This window comes from Ovis canadensis, chromosome 16 (genome assembly GCF_042477335.2).
Source record: "Ovis canadensis isolate MfBH-ARS-UI-01 breed Bighorn chromosome 16, ARS-UI_OviCan_v2, whole genome shotgun sequence".
NCBI classification, from domain to species: domain Eukaryota; kingdom Metazoa; phylum Chordata; class Mammalia; order Artiodactyla; family Bovidae; genus Ovis; species Ovis canadensis.
In genome coordinates this window covers 12,419,706-12,441,482 of record NC_091260.1, presented here as the reverse complement: position 1 = coordinate 12,441,482, position 21,777 = coordinate 12,419,706, and positions in this window count along the sequence as shown.

The window sequence follows — 21,777 nt, the reverse complement described above, 5'->3', positions numbered from 1 at the left end:
GTGGGCCCCACCCGGAAATCACGTGGGCCCCACCCGGAAATCACGTGGGCCCCACCCGGAAATCACGTGGGCCCCACCCGGAAATCACGTGGGCCCCACCCGGAAATCACGTGGGCCCCACGGGGAAATCACGTGGGCCCCACGGGGAAATCACGTGGGCCCCACCCGGAAATCACGTGGGGCCCACCCGGAAATCACGTGGGCCCCACCCGAAAATCACGTGGGCCCCACCCGGAAATCACGTGGGCCCCACCCGGAAATCACGTGGGCCCCACCCGGAAATCACGTGGGGCCCACCCGGAAATCACGTGGGCCCCACGGGGAAATCACGTGGGGCCCACCCGGAAATCACGTGGGCCCCACCCGGAAATCACGTGGGCCCCACCCGGAAATCACGTGGGCCCCCAGGGGAAATCACGTGGGCCCCACCCGGAAATCACGTGGGCCCCACCCGGAAATCACGTGGGCCCCACGGGGAAATCACGTGGGCCCCACCCGGAAAACACGTGGGCCCCACCCGGAAATCACGTGGGCCCCACGGGGAAATCACGTGGGCCCCCAGGGGAAATCACGTGGGCCCCACCCGGAAATCACGTGGGCCCCACCCGGAAATCACGTGGGCCCCACCCGGAAATCACGTGGGCCCCACCCGGAAATCACGTGGGCCCCACCCGGAAATCACGTGGGCCCCACCCGGAAATCACGTGGGCCCCCAGGGGAAATCACGTGGGCCCCACCCGGAAATCACGTGGGCTCCCCCGGAAATCACGTGGGCCCCACGGGGAAATAACGTGGGCCCCACCTGGAAATCACGTGGGCCCCACCCGGAAATCACGTGGGCCCCACCCGGAAATCACGTGGGCCCCACCCGGAAATCACGTGGGCCCCACCCGTAAATCACGTGGGCCCCCAGGGGAAATCACGTGGGCCCCACCCGGAAATCACGTGGGCCCCACCCGAAATCACGTGGGCCCCACCCGGAAATCACGTGGGCCCCACCCGGAAATCACGTGGGCCCCACCCGGAAATCACGTGGGCCCCACCCGGAAATCACGTGGGCCCCACCCGGAAATCACGTGGGCCCCACGGGGAAATCACGTGGGCCCCACCTGGAAATCACGTGGGCCCCACGGGGAAATCACGTGGGCCCCACCCGGAAATCACGTGGGCCCCACCCGGAAATCACGTGGGGCCCACCCGGAAATCACGTGGGCCCCACCCGGAAATCACGTGGGCCCCACCCGGAAATCACGTGGGCCCCACCCGGAAATCACGTGGGCCCCACGGGGAAATCACGTGGGCCCCACCCGGAAATCACGTGGGCCCCTCCCGGAAATCACGTGGGCCCCACCCGAAAATCACGTGGGCCCCACCCTGAAATCACGTGGGCCCCATGGGGAAATCACGTGGGCCCCACCCGGAAATCACGTGGGCCCCACCCTGAAATCACGTGGGCCCCACGGGGAAATCACGTGGGCCCCACCCGGAAATCACGTGGGCCCCACGGGGAAATCACGTGGGCCCCACCCGGAAATCACGTGGGCCCCACCCGGAAATCACGTGGGCCCCACCCGGAAATCACGTGGGCCCCACCCGGAAATCACGTGGGCCCCACCCGGAAATCACGTGGGCCCCACGGGGAAATCACGTGGGCCCCACGGGGAAATCACGTGAGCCCCACGGGGAAATCACGTGGGCCCCACCCGGAAATCACGTTGGCCCCACCCGGAAATCACGTGGGCCCCACCCGGAAATCACGTGGGCCCCACCCGGAAATCACGTGGGCCCCACCCGGAAATCACGTGGGCCCCACCCGGAAATCACGTGGGCCCCACCCGGAAATCACGTGGGCCCCACCCGGAAATCACGTGGGCCCCACGGGGAAATCACGTGGGCCCCACCCGGAAATCACGTGGGCCCCACCCGGAAATCACGTGGGCCCCACGGGGAAATCACGTGGGCCCCCAGGGGAAATCACGTGGGCCCCACCCGGAAATCACGTGGGCCCCACCCGGAAATCACGTGGGCCCCACCCGGAAATCACGTGGGCCCCACCCGGAAATCACGTGGGCCCCACCCGGAAATCACGTGGGGCCCACCCGGAAATCACGTGGGCCCCACGGGGAAATCACGTGGGGCCCACCCGGAAATCACGTGGGCCCCACCCGGAAATCACGTGGGCCCCACCCGGAAATCACGTGGGCCCCCAGGGGAAATCACGTGGGCCCCACCCGGAAATCACGTGGGCCCCACCCGGAAATCACGTGGGCCCCACCCGGAAATCACGTGGGCCCCACGGGGAAATCACGTGGGCCCCACCCGGAGATCACGTGGGCCCCACCCGGAAATCACGTGGGCCCCACCCGGAAATCACGTGGGCCCCACCCGGAAATCACGTGGGGCCCACCCGGAAATCACGTGGGCCCCACGGGGAAATCACGTGGGGCCCACCCGGAAATCACGTGGGCCCCACCCGGAAATCACGTGGGCCCCACCCGGAAATCACGTGGGCCCCCAGGGGAAATCACGTGGGCCCCACCCGGAAATCACGTGGGCCCCACCCGGAAATCACGTGGGCCCCACCCGGAAATCACGTGGGCCCCACGGGGAAATCACGTGGGCCCCACCCGGAGATCACGTGGGCCCCACCCGGAAATCACGTGGGCCCCACCCGGAAATCACGTGGGCCCCACCCGGAAATCACGTGGGCCCCACCCGGAAATCACGTGGGCCCCACCCGGAAATCACGTGGGCCCCACCCGGAAATCACGTGGGGCCCACCCGGAAATCACGTGGGCCCCACCCGGAAATCACGTGGGCCCCACCCGGAAATCACGTGGGCCCCACCCGGAAATCACGTGGGCCCCACCCGGAAATCACGTGGGCCCCACCCGGAAATCACGTGGGCCCCACCCGGAAATCACGTGGGCCCCACCCGGAAATCACGTGGGCCCCACCCGGAAATCACGTGGGCCCCACCCGGAAATCACGTGGGCCCCACCCGGAAATCACGTGGGCCCCACCCGGAAATCACGTGGGCCCCACCCGGAAATCACGTGGGCCCCACCCGGAAATCACGTGGGGCCCACCCGGAAATCACGTGGGCCCCACCCGGAAATCACGTGGGCCCCACCCGGAAATCACGTGGGCCCCACCCGGAAATCACGTGGGCCCCACCCGGAAATCACGTGGGCCCCACCCGGAAATCACGTGGGCCCCACCCGGAAATCACGTGTGCCCCACGGGGAAATCACGTGGGCCCCACCCGGAAATCACGTGTGCCCCACGGGGAAATCACGTGGGCCCCACCCGGAAATCACGTGGGCCCCACCCGGAAATCACGTGGGGCCCACCCGGAAATCACGTGGGCCCCACGGGGAAATTACGTGGGCCCCACCCGGAAATCACGTGGGCCCCACCCGGAAATCACTTGGGGCCCACCCGGAAATCACGTGGGCCCCACCCGGAAATCACGTGGGCCCCACGGGGAAATCACGTGGGCCCCACCCGGAAATCACGTGGGCCCCACCCGGAAATCACGTGGGCCCCACCCGGAAATCACGTGGGCCCCACCAGGAAATCACGTGGGCCCCACCCGGAAATCACGTGGGCCCCACCCGGAAATCACGTGGGCCCCACCCGGAAATCACGTGGGCCCCCAGGGGAAATCACGTGGGCCCCACCCGGAAATCACGTGGGCCCCACCCGGATATCACGTGGGGCCCACCCGGAAATCACGTGGGCCCCACGGGGAAATCACGTGGGCCCCGCCCGGAAATCACGTGGGCCCCACCCGGAAATCACGTGGGACCCACGGGGAAATCACGTGGGCCCCACCCGGAAATCACGTGTGCCCCACCCGGAAATCACGTGGGCCCCACCCGGAAATCACGTGGGCCCCACCCGGAAATCACGTGGGCCCCACCCGGAAATCACGTGTGCCCCACGGGGAAATCACGTGGGCCCCACCCGGAAATCACGTGGGGCCCACCCGGAAATCACGTGGGCCCCACCCGGAAATCACGTGGGCCCCACCCGGAAATCACGTGGGCCCCACCCGGAAATCACGTGGGCCCCACCCGGAAATCACGTGGGCCCCCAGGGGAAATCACGTGGGCCCACCCGGAAATCACGTGGGCCCCACCCGGAAATCACGAGGGCCCCACCCGGAAATCACGTGGGCCCCACCCGGAAATCACGTGGGCCCCACCCGGAAATCACGTGGGCCCCACCCGGAAATCACGTGGGCCCCACCCGGAAATCACGTGGGCCCCACCCGGAAATCACGTGGGGCCCACCCGGAAATCACGTGGGCCCCACCCTGAAATCAGGTGGGCCCCACCCGGAAATCACGTGGGCCCCACCCGGAAATCACGTGGGCCCCACCCGGAAATCACGTGGGCCCCACGGGGAAATCACGTGGGCCCCACCCGGAAATCACGTGGGCCCCACGGGGAAATCACGTGGGCCCCACCCGGAAATCACGTGGGCCCCACCCGGAAATCACGTGGGCCCCACGGGGAAATCACGTGGGCCCCACCCGGAAATCACGTGGGGCCCACCCGGAAATCACGTGGGCCCCAAGGGGAAATCACGTGGGCCCCACCCGGAAATCACGTGGGCCCCACGGGGAAATCACGTGGGCCCCACCCGGAAATCACGTGGGCCCCACCCGGAAATCACGTGGGCCCCACCCGGAAATCACGTGGGCCCCACGGGGAAATCACGTGGGCCCCACCCGGAAATCACGTGGGCCCCACCCGGAAATCACGTGGGCCCCACCCGGAAATCACGTGGGCCCCACCCGGAAATCACGTGGGCCCCACCCGGAAATCACGTGGGCCCCACCCGGAAATCACGTGGGCCCCACCCGGAAATCACGTGGGCCCCACCCGGAAATCACGTGGGCCCCACCCGGAAATCACGTGGGCCCCACGGGGAAATCACGTGGGCCCCACCCGGAAATCACGTGTGCCCCACCCGGAAATCACGTGGGCCCCACCCGGAAATAACGTTGGCCCCACCCGGAAATCACGTGGGCCCCACCCGGAAATCACGTGGGCCCCACCCGGAAATCACGTGGACCCCACCCGGAAATCACGTGGGCCCCACCCGGAAATCACGTGGGCCCCACCCGGAAATCACGTGGGGCCCACCCGGAAATCACGTAGGCCCCACCCGGACATCACGTGGGCCCCACGGGGAAATCACGTGGGCCCCACCCGGAAATCACGTGGGCCCCACCCGGAAATCACGTGGGCCCCACGGGGAAATCACGTGGGCCCCACCCGGAAATCACGTGGGCCCCACCCGGAAATCACGTGGGCCCCACCCGGAAATCACGTGGGCCCCACGGGGAAATCACGTGGGCCCCACCCGGAAATCACGTGTGCCTCACCCGGAAATCACGTGGGCCCCACCCGGAAATCACGTGGGCCCCACCCGGAAATCACGTGGGCCCCACGGGGAAATCACGTGGGCCCCACCCGGAAATCACGTGGGCCACACGGGGAAATCACGTGGGCCCCACCCGGAAATCACGTGGGCCCCACCCGGAAATCACGTGGGCCCCACCCGGAAATCACGTGGGCCCCCAGGGTAAATCACGTGGGCCCCACCCGGAAATCACGTGGGCCCCACCCAGAAATCACGTGGGCCCCACCCGGAAATCACGTGGGCCCCACCCGGAAATCACGTGGGCCCCACCCGCAAATCACGTGGGCCCCACCCGGAAATCTCGTGGGCCCCACCCGGAAATCACGTGGGCCCCACCCGGAAATCACGTGGGCCCCACCCGGAAATCACGTGGGCCCCACCCGGAAATCACGTGGGCCCCACCCGGAAATCACGTGGGCCCCACCCGGAAATCACGTGGGCCCCACCCGGAAATCACGTGGGCGCCACCCGGAAATCACGTGGGCCCCACCCGGAAATCACGTGGGCCCCACCCGGAAATCACGTGGGCCCCACGGGGAAATCACGTGGGCCCCACCCGGAAATCACGTGTGCCCCACCCGGAAATCACGTGTGCCCCACCCGGAAAACACGTGGGCCCCACCCGGAAATCACGTGGGCCCCACCCGGAAATCACGTGGGCCCCACCCGGAAATCACGTGGGCCCCACCCGGAAATCACGTGGGCCCCCAGGGGAAATCACGTGGGCCCCACCCGGAAATCACGTGGGCCCCACCCGGAAATCACGTGGGCCCCACCCGGAAATCACGTGGGCCCCACCCGGAAATCACGTGGACCCCACCCGGAAATCACGTGGGCCCCACCCGGAAATCACGTGGGCCCCACCCGGAAATCACGTGGGCCCCACCCGGAAATCACGTGGGCCCCACCCGGAAATCACGTGGGCCCCACGGGGAAATCACGTGGGCCCCACGGGGAAATCACGTGGGCCCCACGGGGAAATCACGTGGGCCCCACCCGGAAATCACGTGGGCCCCACCCGGAAATCACGTGGGCCCCACCCGGAAATCACGTGGGCCCCACCCGGAAATCACGTGGGCCCCACCCGGAAATCACGTGGGCCCCACCCGGAAATCACGTGGGCCCCACGGGGAAATCACGTGGGCCCCACCCGGAAATCACGTGGGCCCCACCCGGAAATCACGTGGGCCCCACCCGGAAATCACGTGGGCCCCACCCGGAAATCACGTGGGCCCCACCCGGAAATCACGTGGGCCCCACCCGGAAATCACGTGGGCCCCACCGGGAAATCACGTGGGCCCCACCCGGAAATCACGTGGGCCCCACCCGGAAATCACGTGGGCCCCACCCGGAAATCACGTGGGCCCCCAGGGGAAATCACGTGGGCCCCACTCGGAAATCACGTGGGCCCCACTCGGAAATCACGTGGGGCCCACCCGGAAATCATGTGGGCCCCACGGGGAAATCACGTGGGCCCCACCCGGAAATCACATGGGCCCCACCCGGAAATCACGTGGGCCCCACCCGGAAATCACGTGGGCCCCACCCGGAAATCACGTGGGCCCCACCAGGAAATCACGTGGGCCCCACCCGGAAATCACGTGGGCCCCACGGGGAAATCACGTGGGCCCCACCTGGAAATCACGTGGGCCCCACGGGGAAATCACGTGGGCCCCACCCGGAAATCACGTGGGCCCCACCCGGAAATCACGTGGGGCCCACCCGGAAATCACGTGGGCCCCACCCGGAAATCACGTGGGCCCCACCCGGAAATCACGTGGGCCCCACCCGGAAATCACGTGGGCCCCACGGGGAAATCACGTGGGCCCCACCCGGAAATCACGTGGGCCCCTCCCGGAAATCACGTGGGCCCCACCCGAAAATCACGTGGGCCCCACCCTGAAATCACGTGGGCCCCATGGGGAAATCACGTGGGCCCCACCCGGAAATCACGTGGGCCCCACCCTGAAATCACGTGGGCCCCATGGGGAAATCACGTGGGCCCCACCCGGAAATCACGTGGGCCCCACGGGGAAATCACGTGGGCCCCACCCGGAAATCACGTGGGCCCCACCCGGAAATCACGTGGGCCCCACCCGGAAATCACGTGGGCCCCACCCGGAAATCACGTGGGCCCCACCCGGAAATCACGTGGGCCCCACGGGGAAATCACGTGGGCCCCACGGGGAAATCACGTGAGCCCCACGGGGAAATCACGTGGGCCCCACCCGGAAATCACGTTGGCCCCACCCGGAAATCACGTGGGCCCCACCCGGAAATCACGTGGGCCCCACCCGGAAATCACGTGGGCCCCACCCGGAAATCACGTGGGCCCCACCCGGAAATCACGTGGGCCCCACCCGGAAATCACGTGGGCCCCACGGGGAAATCACGTGGGCCCCACCCGGAAATCACGTGGGCCCCACCCGGAAATCACGTGGGCCCCACGGGGAAAACACGTGGGCCCCCAGGGGAAATCACGTGGGCCCCACCCGGAAATCACGTGGGCCCCACCCGGAAATCACGTGGGCCCCACCCGGAAATCACGTGGGCCCCACCCGGAAATCACGTGGGCCCCACCCGGAAATCACGTGGGGCCCACCCGGAAATCACGTGGGCCCCACGGGGAAATCACGTGGGGCCCACCCGGAAATCACGTGGGCCCCACCCGGAAATCACGTGGGCCCCACCCGGAAATCACGTGGGCCCCCAGGGGAAATCACGTGGGCCCCACCCGGAAATCACGTGGGCCCCACCCGGAAATCACGTGGGCCCCACCCGGAAATCACGTGGGCCCCACGGGGAAATCACGTGGGCCCCACCCGGAGATCACGTGGGCCCCACCCGGAAATCACGTGGGCCCCACCCGGAAATCACGTGGGCCCCACCCGGAAATCACGTGGGGCCCACCCGGAAATCACGTGGGCCCCACGGGGAAATCACGTGGGGCCCACCCGGAAATCACGTGGGCCCCACCCGGAAATCACGTGGGCCCCACCCGGAAATCACGTGGGCCCCACCCGTAAATCACGTGGGCCCCCAGGGGAAATCACGTGGGCCCCACCCGGAAATCACGTGGGCCCCACCCGGAAATCACGTGAGCCCCACGGGGAAATCACGTGGGCCCCACCCGGAGATCACGTGGGCCCCACCCGGAAATCACGTGGGCCCCACCCGGAAATCACGTGGGCCCCACCCGGAAATCACGTGGGCCCCACCCGGAAATCACGTGGGCCCCACCCGGAAATCACGTGGGCCCCACCCGGAAATCACGTGGGCCCCACCCGGAAATCACGTGGGCCCCACCCGGAAATCACGTGGGCCCCACCCGGAAATCACGTGGGCCCCACCCGGAAATCACGTGGGGCCCACCCGGAAATCACGTGGGCCCCACCCGGAAATCACGTGGGCCCCACCCGGAAATCACGTGGGCCCCACCCGGAAATCACGTGGGCCCCACCCGGAAATCACGTGGGCCCCACCCGGAAATCACGTGGGCCCCACCCGGAAATCACGTGTGCCCCACGGGGAAATCACGTGGGCCCCACCCGGAAATCACGTGTGCCCCACGGGGAAATCACGTGGGCCCCACCCGGAAATCACGTGGGCCCCACCCGGAAATCACGTGGGGCCCACCCGGAAATCACGTGGGCCCCACGGGGAAATTACGTGGGCCCCACCCGGAAATCACGTGGGCCCCACCCGGAAATCACTTGGGGCCCACCCGGAAATCACGTGGGCCCCACCCGGAAATCACGTGGGCCCCACGGGGAAATCACGTGGGCCCCACCCGGAAATCACGTGGGCCCCACCCGGAAATCACGTGGGCCCCACCCGGAAATCACGTGGGCCCCACCAGGAAATCACGTGGGCCCCACCCGGAAATCACGTGGGCCCCACCCGGAAATCACGTGGGCCCCACCCGGAAATCACGTGGGCCCCCAGGGGAAATCACGTGGGCCCCACCCGGAAATCACGTGGGCCCCACCCGGATATCACGTGGGGCCCACCCGGAAATCACGTGGGCCCCACGGGGAAATCACGTGGGCCCCGCCCGGAAATCACGTGGGCCCCACCCGGAAATCACGTGGGCCCCACCCGGAAATCACGTGGGCCCCACCCGGAAATCACGTGGGCCCCACGGGGAAATCACCTGGGACCCACCCGGAAATCACGTGGGCCCCACGGGGAAATCACGTGGGCCCCACCCGGAAATCACGTGGGCCCCACCCGGAAATCACGTGGGCCCCACCCGGAAATCACGTGGGCCCCACCCGGAAATCACGTGGGCCCCACCCGGAAATCACGTGGGCCCCACCCGGAAATCACGTGGGCCCCACCCGGAAATCACTTGGGCCCCACCCGGAAATCACGTGGGCCCCACCCGGAAATCACGTGGGCCCCACGGGGAAATCACGTGGGCCCCACCCGGAAATCACGTGTGCCCCACCCGGAAATCACGTGGGCCCCACCCGGAAATCACGTGGGCCCCACCCGGAAATCACGTGGGCCCCACCCGGAAATCACGTGTGCCCCACGGGGAAATCACGTGGGCCCCACCCGGAAATCACGTGGGGCCCACCCGGAAATCACGTGGGCCCCACCCGGAAATCACGTGGGCCCCACCCGGAAATCACGTGGGCCCCACCCGGAAATCACGTGGGCCCCACCCGGAAATCACGTAGGCCCCCAGGGGAAATCACGTGGGCCCACCCGGAAATCACGTGGGCCCCACCCGGAAATCACGAGGGCCCCACCCGGAAATCACGTGGGCCCCACCCGGAAATCACGTGGGCCCCACCCGGAAATCACGTGGGCCCCACCCGGAAATCACGTGGGCCCCACCCGGAAATCACGTGGGCCCCACCCGGAAATCACGTGGGGCCCACCCGGAAATCACGTGGGCCCCACCCGGAAATCAGGTGGGCCCCACCCGGAAATCACGTGGGCCCCACCCGGAAATCTCGTGGGCCCCACCCGGAAATCACGTGGGCCCCACCCGGAAATCACGTGGGCCCCACCCGGAAATCACGTGGGCCCCACCCGGAAATCACGTGGGCCCCACCCGGAAATCACGTGGGCCCCACGGGGAAATCACGTGGGCCCCACCAGGAAATCACGTGGGCCCCACGGGGAAATCACGTGGGCCCCACCCGGAAATCACGTGGGCCCCACCCGGAAATCACGTGGGCCCCACGGGGAAATCACGTGGGCCCCACCCGGAAATCACGTGGGGCACACCCGGAAATCACGTGGGCCCCAAGGGGAAATCACGTGGGCCCCACCCGGAAATCACGTGGGCCCCACGGGGAAATCACGTGGGCCCCACCCGGAAATCACGTGGGCCCCACCCGGAAATCACGTGGGCCCCACCCGGAAATCACGTGGGCCCCACGGGGAAATCACGTGGGCCCCACCCGGAAATCACGTGGGCCCCACCCGGAAATCACGTGGGCCCCACCCGGAAATCACGTGGGCCCCACCCGGAAATCACGTGGGCCCCACCCGGAAATCACGTGGGCCCCACCCGGAAATCACGTGGGCCCCACCCGGAAATCACTTGGGCCCCACCCGGAAATCACGTGGGCCCCACCCGGAAATCACGTGGGCCCCACGGGGAAATCACGTGGGCCCCACCCGGAAATCACGTGTGCCCCACCCGGAAATCACGTGGGCCCCACCCGGAAATAACGTTGGCCCCACCCGGAAATCACGTGGGCCCCACCCGGAAATCACGTGGGCCCCACCCGGAAATCACGTGGGCCCCACCCGGAAATCACGTGGGCCCCACCCGGAAATCACGTGGGCCCCACCCGGAAATCACGTGGGCCCCACCCGGAAATCACGTGGGCCCCACGGGGAAATCACGTGGGCCCCACCCGGAAATCACGTGGGGCCCACCCGGAAATCACGTGTGCCCCACCCGGAAATCACGTGGGCCCCACCCGGAAATCACGTGGGCCCCACGGGGAAATCACGTGGGCCCCACCTGGAAATCACGTGGGCCCCACCCGGAAATCACGTGGGCCCCCAGGGGAAATCACGTGGGCACACCCGGAAATCACGTGGGCCCCAACCGGAAATCACGAGGGCCCCACCCGGAAATCACGTGGGCCCCACCCGGAAATCACGTGGGCCCCACCCGGAAATCACGTGGGCCCCACCCGGAAATCACGTGGGCCCCACCCGGAAATCACGTGGGGCCGACCCGGAAATCACGTGGGGCCTACCCGGAAATCACGTGGGCCCCACCCGGAAATCAGGTGGGCCCCACAGGGAAATCACGTGGGCCCCACCCGGAAATCACGTGGGCCCCACCCGGAAATCACGTGGGCCCCACCCGGAAATCACGTGGGCCCCACCCGGAAATCACGTGGGCCCCACCCGGAAATCACGTGGGCCCCACAGGGAAATCACGTGGGCCCCACCCGGAAATCACGTTTGCCCCACCCGGAAATCACGTGGGCCCCACCCGGAAATCACGTGGGCCCCACCCGGAAATCACGTGGGCCCCACCTGGAAATCACGTGGGCCCCACCCGGAAATCACGTGGGCCCCACCCGGAAATCACGTGGGCCCCACCCGGAAATCACGTGGGGCCCACCCGGAAATCACGTGGGCCCCACCCGGAAATCACGTGGGCCCCACCCGGAAATCACGTGTGCCCCACCCGGAAATCACGTGGGCCCCACCCGGAAATCACGTGGGCCCCACGGGGAAATCACGTGGGCCCCACCTGGAAATCACGTGGGCCCCACCCGATAATCACGTGGGCCCCACCCGGAAATCACGTGGGCCCCACCCGGAAATCACGTGGGCCCCACCCGGAAATCACGTGGGCCCCACGGGGAAATCACGTGGGCCCCACCTGGAAATCACGTGGGCCCCACCCGGAAATCACGTGGGCCCCACCCGGAAATCACGTGGGCCCCACCCGGAAATCACGTGGGCCCCACCCGGAAATCACGTGGGCCCCACCCGGAAATCACGTGGGCCCCACCCGGAAATCACGTGGGCCCCACGGGGAAATCACGTGGGCCCCACCCGGAAAACACGTGTGCCCCACCTGGAAATCACGTGGGCCCCACCCGGAAATCACGTGGGCCCCACCCGGAAATCACGTGGGCCCCACCCGGAAATCACGTGGGCCCCACGCGGAAATCACGTGGGCCCCACCCGGAAATCACGTGGGCCCCACCCGTAAATCACGTGGGCCCCCAGGGGAAATCACGTGGGCCCCACCCGGAAATCACGTGGGCCCCACCCGGAAATCACGTGGGCCCCACCCGGAAATCACGTGGGCCCCACCCGGAAATCACGTGGTCCCCCAGGGGAAATCACGTGGGCCCCACCCGGAAATCACGTGGGCCCCACCCGGAAATCACGTGGGCCCCACCCGGAAATCACGTGGGCCCCACCCGGAAATCACGTGGGCCCCACCCGGAAATCACGTGGGCCCCACCCGGAAATCACGTGGGGCCCACCCGGAAATCACGTGGGCCCCACGGGGAAATCACGTGGGCCCCACCCGGAAATCACGTGGGCCCCACCCGGAAATCACGTGGGCCCCACCCGGAAATCACGTGGGCCCCACCCGGAAATCACGTGGGCCCCACCCGGAAATCACGTGGGCCCCACGATGAAATCACCTGGGCCCCACCCGGAAATCACGTGGGCCCCACCCGGAAATCACGTGGGCCCCACCCGGAAATCACGTGGGCCCCACCCGGAAATCACGTGGGCCCCACCCGGAAATCACGTGGGCCCCACCCGGAAATCACGTGGGCCCCACCCGGAAATCACGTGGGCCCCACGGGGAAATCACGTGGGCCCCACCCGGAAATCACGTGTGCCCGACCCGGAAATCACGTGGGCCCCACCCGGAAATCACGTGGGCCCCACCCGGAAATCACGTGGGCCCCACCCGGAAATCACCTGGGCCCCACGGGGAAATCACCTGGGCCCCACCCGGAAATCACGTGGGCCCCACCCGGAAATCACGTGGGCCCCACCCGGAAATCACGTGGGCCCCACCCGGAAATCACGTGGGCCCCACCCGGAAATCACGTGGGCCCCACCCGGAAATCACGTGGGCCCCACCCGGAAATCACGTGGGCCCCACGGGGAAATCACGTGGGCCCCACCCGGAAATCACGTGTGCCCGACACGGAAATCACGTGGGCCCCACCCGGAAATCACGTGGGCCCCACCCGGAAATCACGTGGGCCCCACGGGGAAATCACGTGGGCCCCCAGGGGAAATCACGTGGGCCCCACCCGGAAATCACGTGGGCCCCTCCCGGAAATCACGTGGGCCCCACCCGGAAATCACGTGGGCCCCACCCGGAAATCACGTGGGCCCCACCCGGAAATCACGTGGGGCCCACCCGGAAATCACGTGGGCCCCACGGGGAAATCACGTGGGGCCCACCCGGAAATCACGTGGGCCCCACCCGGAAATCACGTGGGCCCCACGGGGAAATCACGTGGGCCCCCAGGGGAAATCACGTGGGCCCCACCCGGAAATCACGTGGGCCCCACCCGGAAATCACGTGGGCCCCACCCGGAAATCACGTGGGCCCCACGGGGAAATCACGTGGGCCCCACCCGGAGATCACGTGGGCCCCACCCGGAAATCACGTGGGCCCCACCCGGAAATCACGTGGGCCCCACCCGGAAATCACGTGGGGCCCACCCGGAAATCACGTGGGCCCCACGGGGAAATCACGTGGGGCCCACCCGGAAATCACGTGGGCCCCACCCGGAAATCACGTGGGCCCCACCCGGAAATCACGTGGGCCCCCAGGGGAAATCACGTGGGCCCCACCCGGAAATCACGTGGGCCCCACCCGGAAATCACGTGGGCCCCACCCGGAAATCACGTGGGCCCCACGGGGAAATCACGTGGGCCCCACCCGGAGATCACGTGGGCCCCACCCGGAAATCACGTGGGCCCCACCCGGAAATCACGTGGGCCCCACCCGGAAATCACGTGGGCCCCACCCGGAAATCACGTGGGCCCCACCCGGAAATCACGTGGGCCCCACCCGGAAATCACGTGGGGCCCACCCGGAAATCACGTGGGCCCCACCCGGAAATCACGTGGGCCCCACCCGGAAATCACGTGGGCCCCACCCGGAAATCACGTGGGCCCCACCCGGAAATCACGTGGGCCCCACCCGGAAATCACGTGGGCCCCACCCGGAAATCACGTGGGCCCCACCCGGAAATCACGTGGGCCCCACCCGGAAATCACGTGGGCCCCACCCGGAAATCACGTGGGCCCCACCCGGAAATCACGTGGGCCCCACCCGGAAATCACGTGGGGCCCACCCGGAAATCACGTGGGCCCCACCCGGAAATCACGTGGGCCCCACCCGGAAATCACGTGTGCCCCACGGGGAAATCACGTGGGCCCCACCCGGAAATCACGTGGGCCCCACCCGGAAATCACGTGGGCCCCACCCGGAAATCACGTGTGCCCCACGGGGAAATCACGTGGGCCCCACCCGGAAATCACGTGTGCCCCACGGGGAAATCACGTGGGCCCCACCCGGAAATCACGTGGGCCCCACCCGGAAATCACGTGGGGCCCACCCGGAAATCACGTGGGCCCCACGGGGAAATTACGTGGGCCCCACCCGGAAATCACGTGGGCCCCACCCGGAAATCACTTGGGGCCCACCCGGAAATCACGTGGGCCCCACCCGGAAATCACGTGTGTCCACGGGGAAATCACGTGGGCCCCACCCGGAAATCACGTGGGCCCCACCCGGAAATCACGTGGGCCCCACCAGGAAATCACGTGGGCCCCACCCGGAAATCACGTGGGCCCCACCCGGAAATCACGTGGGCCCCACCCGGAAATCACGTGGGCCCCCAGGGGAAATCACGTGGGCCCCACCCGGAAATCACGTGGGCCCCACCCGGATATCACGTGGGGCCCACCCGGAAATCACGTGGGCCCCACGGGGAAATCACGTGGGCCCCGCCCGTAAATCACGTGGGCCCCACCCGGAAATCACGTGGGCCCCACCCGGAAATCACGTGGGCCCCACCCGGAAATCACGTGGGCCCCACGGGGAAATCACCTGGGACCCACCCGGAAATCACGTGGGCCCCACGGGGAAATCACGTGGGCCCCACCCGGAAATCACGTGGGCCCCACCCGGAAATCACGTGGGCCCCACCCGGAAATCACGTGGGCCCCACCCGGAAATCACGTGGGCCCCACCCGGAAATCACGTGGGCCCCACGGGGAAATCACGTGGGCCCCACCCGGAAATCACTTGGGCCCCACCCGGAAATCACGTGGGCCCCACCCGGAAATCACGTGGGCCCCACGGGGAAATCACGTGGGCCCCACCCGGAAATCACGTGTGCCCCACCCGGAAATCACGTGGGCCCCACCCGGAAATCACGTGGGCCCCACCCGGAAATCACGTGGGCCCCACCCGGAAATCACGTGTGCCCCACGGGGAAATCACGTGGGCCCCACCCGGAAATCACGTGGGGCCCACCCGGAAATCACGTGGGCCCCACCCGGAAATCACGTGGGCCCCACCCGGAAATCACGTGGGCCCCACCCGGAAATCACGTGGGCCCCACCCGGAAATCACGTGGGCCCCCAGGGGAAATCACGTGGGCCCACCCGGAAATCACGTGGGCCCCACCCGGAAATCACGAGGGCCCCACCCGGAAATCACGTGGGCCCCACCCGGAAATCACGTGGGCCCCACCCGGAAATCACGTGGGCCCCACCCGGAAATCACGTGGGCCCCACCCGGAAATCACGTGGGCCCCACCCGGAAATCACGTGGGGCCCACCCGGAAATCACGTGGGCCCCACCCGGAAATCAGGTGGGCCCCACCCGGAAATCACGTGGGCCCCACCCGGAAATCTCGTGGGCCCCACCCGGAAATCACGTGGGCCCCACCCGGAAATCACGTGGGCCCCACCCGGAAATCACGTGGGCCCCACCCGGAAATCACGTGGGCCCCACCCGGAAATCACGTGGGCCCCACGGGGAAATCACGTGGGCCCCACCCGGAAATCACGTGGGCCCCACGGGGAAATCACGTGGGCCCCACCCGGAAATCACGTGGGCCCCACCCGGAAATCACGTGGGCCCCACGGGGAAATCACGTGGGCCCCACCCGGAAATCACGTGGGGCCCACCCGGAAATCACGTGGGCCCCAAGGGGAAATCACGTGGGCCCCACCCGGAAATCACGTGGGCCCCACGGGGAAATCACGTGGGCCCCACCCGGAAATCACGTGGGCCCCACCCGGAAATCACGTGGGCCCCACCCGGAAATCACGTGGGCCCCACGGGGAAATCACGTGGGCCCCACCCGGAAATCACGTGGGCCCCACCCGGAAATCACGTGGGCCCCACCCGGAAATCACGTGGGCCCCACCCGGAAATCACGTGGGCCCCACCCAGAAATCACGTGGGCCCCACCCGGAAATCACGTGGGCCCACCCGGAAATCACTTGGGCCGCACCCGGAAATCACGTGGGCCCCACCCGGAAATCACGTGGGCCCCACGGGGAAATCACGTGGGCCCCACCCGGAAATCACGTGTGCCCCACCCGGAAATCACGTGGGCCCCACCCGGAAATAACGTTGGCCCCACCCGGAAATCACGTGGGCCCCACCCGGAAATCACGTGGGCCCCACCCGGAAATCATGTGGACCCCACCCGGAAATCACGTGGGCCCCACCCGGAAATCACGTGGGCCCCACCCGGAAATCACGTGGGGCCCACCCGGAAATCACGTAGGCCCCACCCGGAAATCACGTGGGCCCCACGGGGAAATCACGTGGGCCCCACCCGGAAATCACGTGGGCCCCACCCGGAAATCACGTGGGCCCCACGGGGAAATCACGTGGGCCCCACCCGGAAATCACGTGGGCCCCACCCGGAAATCACGTGGGCCCCACCCGGAAATCACGTGGGCCCCACGGGGAAATCACGTGGGCCCCACCCGGAAATCACGTGTGCCTCACCCGGAAATCACGTGGGCCCCACCCGGAAATCACGTGGACCCCACCCGGAAATCACGTGGGCCCCACGGGGAAATCACGTGGGCCCCACCCGGAAATCACGTGGGCCACACGGGGAAATCACGTGGGCCCCACCCGGAAATCACGTGGGCCCCACCCGGAAATCACGTGGGCCCCACCCGGAAATCACGTAGGCCCCACCCGGAAATCACGTGGGCCCCACCCGGAAATCACGTGGGCGCCACCCGGAAATCACGTGGGCCCCACCCGGAAATCACGTGGGCCCCACCCGGAAATCACGTGGGCCCCACGGGGAAATCACGTGGGCCCCACCCGGAAATCACGTGTGCCCCACCCGGAAATCACGTGTGCCCCACCCGGAAATCACGTGGGCCCCACCCGGAAATCACGTGGGCCCCACCCGGAAATCACGTGGGCCCCACCCGGAAATCACGTGGGCCCCACCCGGAAATCACGTGGGCCCCCAGGGGAAATCACGTGGGCCCCACCCGGAAATCACGTGGGCCCCACCCGGAAATCACGTGGGCCCCACCCGGAAATCACGTGGGCCCCACCCGGAAATCACGTGGACCCCACCCGGATATCACGTGGGCCCCACCCGGAAATCACGTGGGCCCCACCCGGAAATCACGTGGGCCCCACCCGGAAATCACGTGGGCCCCACCCGGAAATCACGTGGGCCCCACCCGGAAATCACGTGGGCCCCACCGGGAAATCACGTGGGCCCCACCCGGAAATCACGTGGGCCCCACCCGGAAATCACGTGGGCCCCAACCGGAAATCACGTGGGCCCCCAGGGGAAATCACGTGGGCCCCACTCGGAAATCACGTGGGCCCCACTCGGAAATCACGTGGGGCCCACCCGGAAATCATGTGGGCCCCACGGGGAAATCACGTGGGCCCCACCCGGAAATCACATGGGCCCCACCCGGAAATCACGTGGGCCCCACCCGGAAATCACGTGGGCCCCACCCGGAAATCACGTGGGCCCCACCAGGAAATCACGTGGGCCCCACCCGGAAATCACGTGGGCCCCACGGGGAAATCACGTGGGCCCCACCTGGAAATCACGTGGGCCCCACGGGGAAATCACGTGGGCCCCACCCGGAAATCACGTGGGCCCCACCCGGAAATCACGTGGGGCCCACCCGGAAATCACGTGGGCCCCACCCGGAAATCACGTGGGCCCCACCCGGAAATCACGTGGGCCCCACCCGGAAATCACGTGGGCCCCACGGGGAAATCACGTGGGCCCCACCCGGAAATCACGTGGGCCCCTCCCGGAAATCACGTGGGCCCCACCCGAAAATCACGTGGGCCCCACCCTGAAATCACGTGGGCCCCATGGGGAAATCACGTGGGCCCCACCCGGAAATCACGTGGGCCCCACCCTGAAATCACGTGGGCCCCATGGGGAAATCACGTGGGCCCCACCCGGAAATCACGTGGGCCCCACGGGGAAATCACGTGGGCCCCACCCGGAAATCACGTGGGCCCCACCCGGAAATCACGTGGGCCCCACCCGGAAATCACGTGGGCCCCACCCGGAAATCACGTGGGCCCCACGGGGAAATCACGTGGGCCCCACGGGGAAATCACGTGAGCCCCACGGGGAAATCACGTGGGCCCCACCCGGAAATCACGTTGGCCCCACCCGGAAATCACGTGGGCCCCACCCGGAAATCACGTGGGCCCCACCCGGAAATCACGTGGGCCCCACCCGGAAATCACGTGGGCCCCACCCGGAAATCACGTGGGCCCCACCCGGAAATCACGTGGGCCCCACCCGGAAATCACGTGGGCCCCACGGGGAAATCACGTGGGCCCCACCCGGAAATCACGTGGGCCCCACCCGGAAATCACGTGGGCCCCACGGGGAAATCACGTGGGCCCCCAGGGGAAATCACGTGGGCCCCACCCGGAAATCACGTGGGCCCCACCCGGAAATCACGTGGGCCCCACCCGGAAATCACGTGGGCCCCACCCGGAAATCACGTGGGCCCCACCCGGAAATCATGTGGGGCCCACCCGGAAATCACGTGGGCCCCATGGGGAAATCACGTGGGGCCCACCCGGAAATCACGTGGGCCCCACCCGGAAATCACGTGGGCCCCACCCGGAAATCACGTGGGCCCCCAGGGGAAATCACGTGGGCGCCACCCGGAAATCACGTGGGCCCCACCCGGAAATCACGTGGGCCCCACCCGGAAATCACGTGGGCCCCACGGGGAAATCACGTGGGCCCCACCCGGAGATCACGTGGGCCCCACCCGGAAATCACGTGGGCCCCACCCGGAAATCACGTGGGCCCCACCCGGAAATCACGTGGGGCCCACCCGGAAATCACGTGGGCCCCACGGGGAAATCACGTGGGGCCCACCCGGAAATCACGTGGGCCCCACCCGGAAATCACGTGGGCCCCACCCGGAAATCACGTGGGCCCCCAGGGGAAATCACGTGGGCCCCACCCGGAAATCACGTGGGCCCCACCCGGAAATCACGTGGGCCCCACCCGGAAATCACGTGAGCCCCACGGGGAAATCACGTGGGCCCCACCCGGAGATCACGTGGGCCCCACCCGGAAATCACGTGGGCCCCACCCGGAAATCACGTGGGCCCCACCCGGAAATCACGTGGGCCCCACCCGGAAATCACGTGGGCCCCACCCGGAAATCACGTGGGCCCCACCCGGAAATCACGTGGGCCCCACCCGGAAATCACGTGGGCCCCACCCGGAAATCACGTGGGCCCCACCCGGAAATCACGTGGGGCCCACCCGGAAATCACGTGGGCCCCACCCGGAAATCACGTGGGCCCCACCCGGAAATCACGTGGGCCCCACCCGGAAATCACGTGGGCCCCACCCGGAAATCACGTGGGCCCCACCCGGAAATCACGTGGGCCCCACCCGGAAATCACGTGTGCACCACGGGGAAATCACGTGGGCCCCACCCGGAAATCACGTGTGCCCCACGGGGAAATCACGTGGGCCCCACCCGGAAATCACGTGGGCCCCACCCGGAAATCACGTGGGGCCCACCCGGAAATCACGTGGGCCCCACGGGGAAATTACGTGGGCCCCACCCGGAAATCACGTGGGCCCCACCCGGAAATCACTTGGGGCCCACCCGGAAATCACGTGGGCCCCACCCGGAAATCACGTGGGCCCCACTGGGAAATCACGTGGGCCCCACCCGGAAATCACGTGGGCCCCACCCGGAAATCACGTGGGCCCCACCCGGAAATCACGTGGGCCCCACCAGGAAATCACGTGGGCCCCACCCGGAAATCACGTGGGCCCCACCCGGAAATCACGTGGGCCCCACCCGGAAATCACGTGGGCCCCCAGGGGAAATCACGTGGGCCCCACCCGGAAATCACGTGGGCCCCACCCGGATATCACGTGGGCCCCACCCGGAAATCACGTGGGCCCCACGGGGAAATCACGTGGGCCCCGCCCGGAAATCACGTGGGCCCCACGGGGAAATCACGTGGGCCCCGCCCGGAAATCACGTGGGCCCCACCCGGAAATCACGTGGGCCCCACGGGGAAATCACCTGGGACCCACCCGGAAATCACGTGGGCCCCACGGGGAAATCACGTGGGCCCCACCCGGAAATCTCGTGGGCCCCACCCGGAAATCACGTGGGCCCCACCCGGAAATCACGTGGGCCCCACCCGGAAATCACGTGGGCCCCACCCGGAAATCACGTGGGCCCCACGGGGAAATCACGTGGGCCCCACCCGGAAATCACTTGGGCCCCACCCGGAAATCACGTGGGCCCCACCCGGAAATCACGTGGGCCCCACGGGGAAATCACGTGGGCCCCACCCGGAAATCACGTGTGCCCCACCCGGAAATCACGTGGGCCCCACCCGGAAATCACGTGGGCCCCACCCGGAAATCACGTGGGCCCCACCTGGAAATCACGTGTGCCCCACGGGGAAATCACGTGGGCCCCACCCGGAAATCACGTGGGGCCCACCCGGAAATCACGTGGGCCCCACCCGGAAATCACGTGGGCCCCACCCGGAAATCACGTGGGCCCCACCCGGAAATCACGTGGGCCCCACCCGGAAATCACGTGGGCCCCCAGGGGAAATCACGTGGGCCCACCCGGAAATCACGTGGGCCCCACCCGGAAATCACGAGGGCCCCACCCGGAAATCACGTGGGCCCCACCCGGAAATCACGTGGGCCCCACCCGGAAATCACGTGGGCCCCACCCGGAAATCACGTGGGCCCCACCCGGAAATCACGTGGGCCCCACCCGGAAATCACGTGGGGCCCACCCGGAAATCACGTGGGC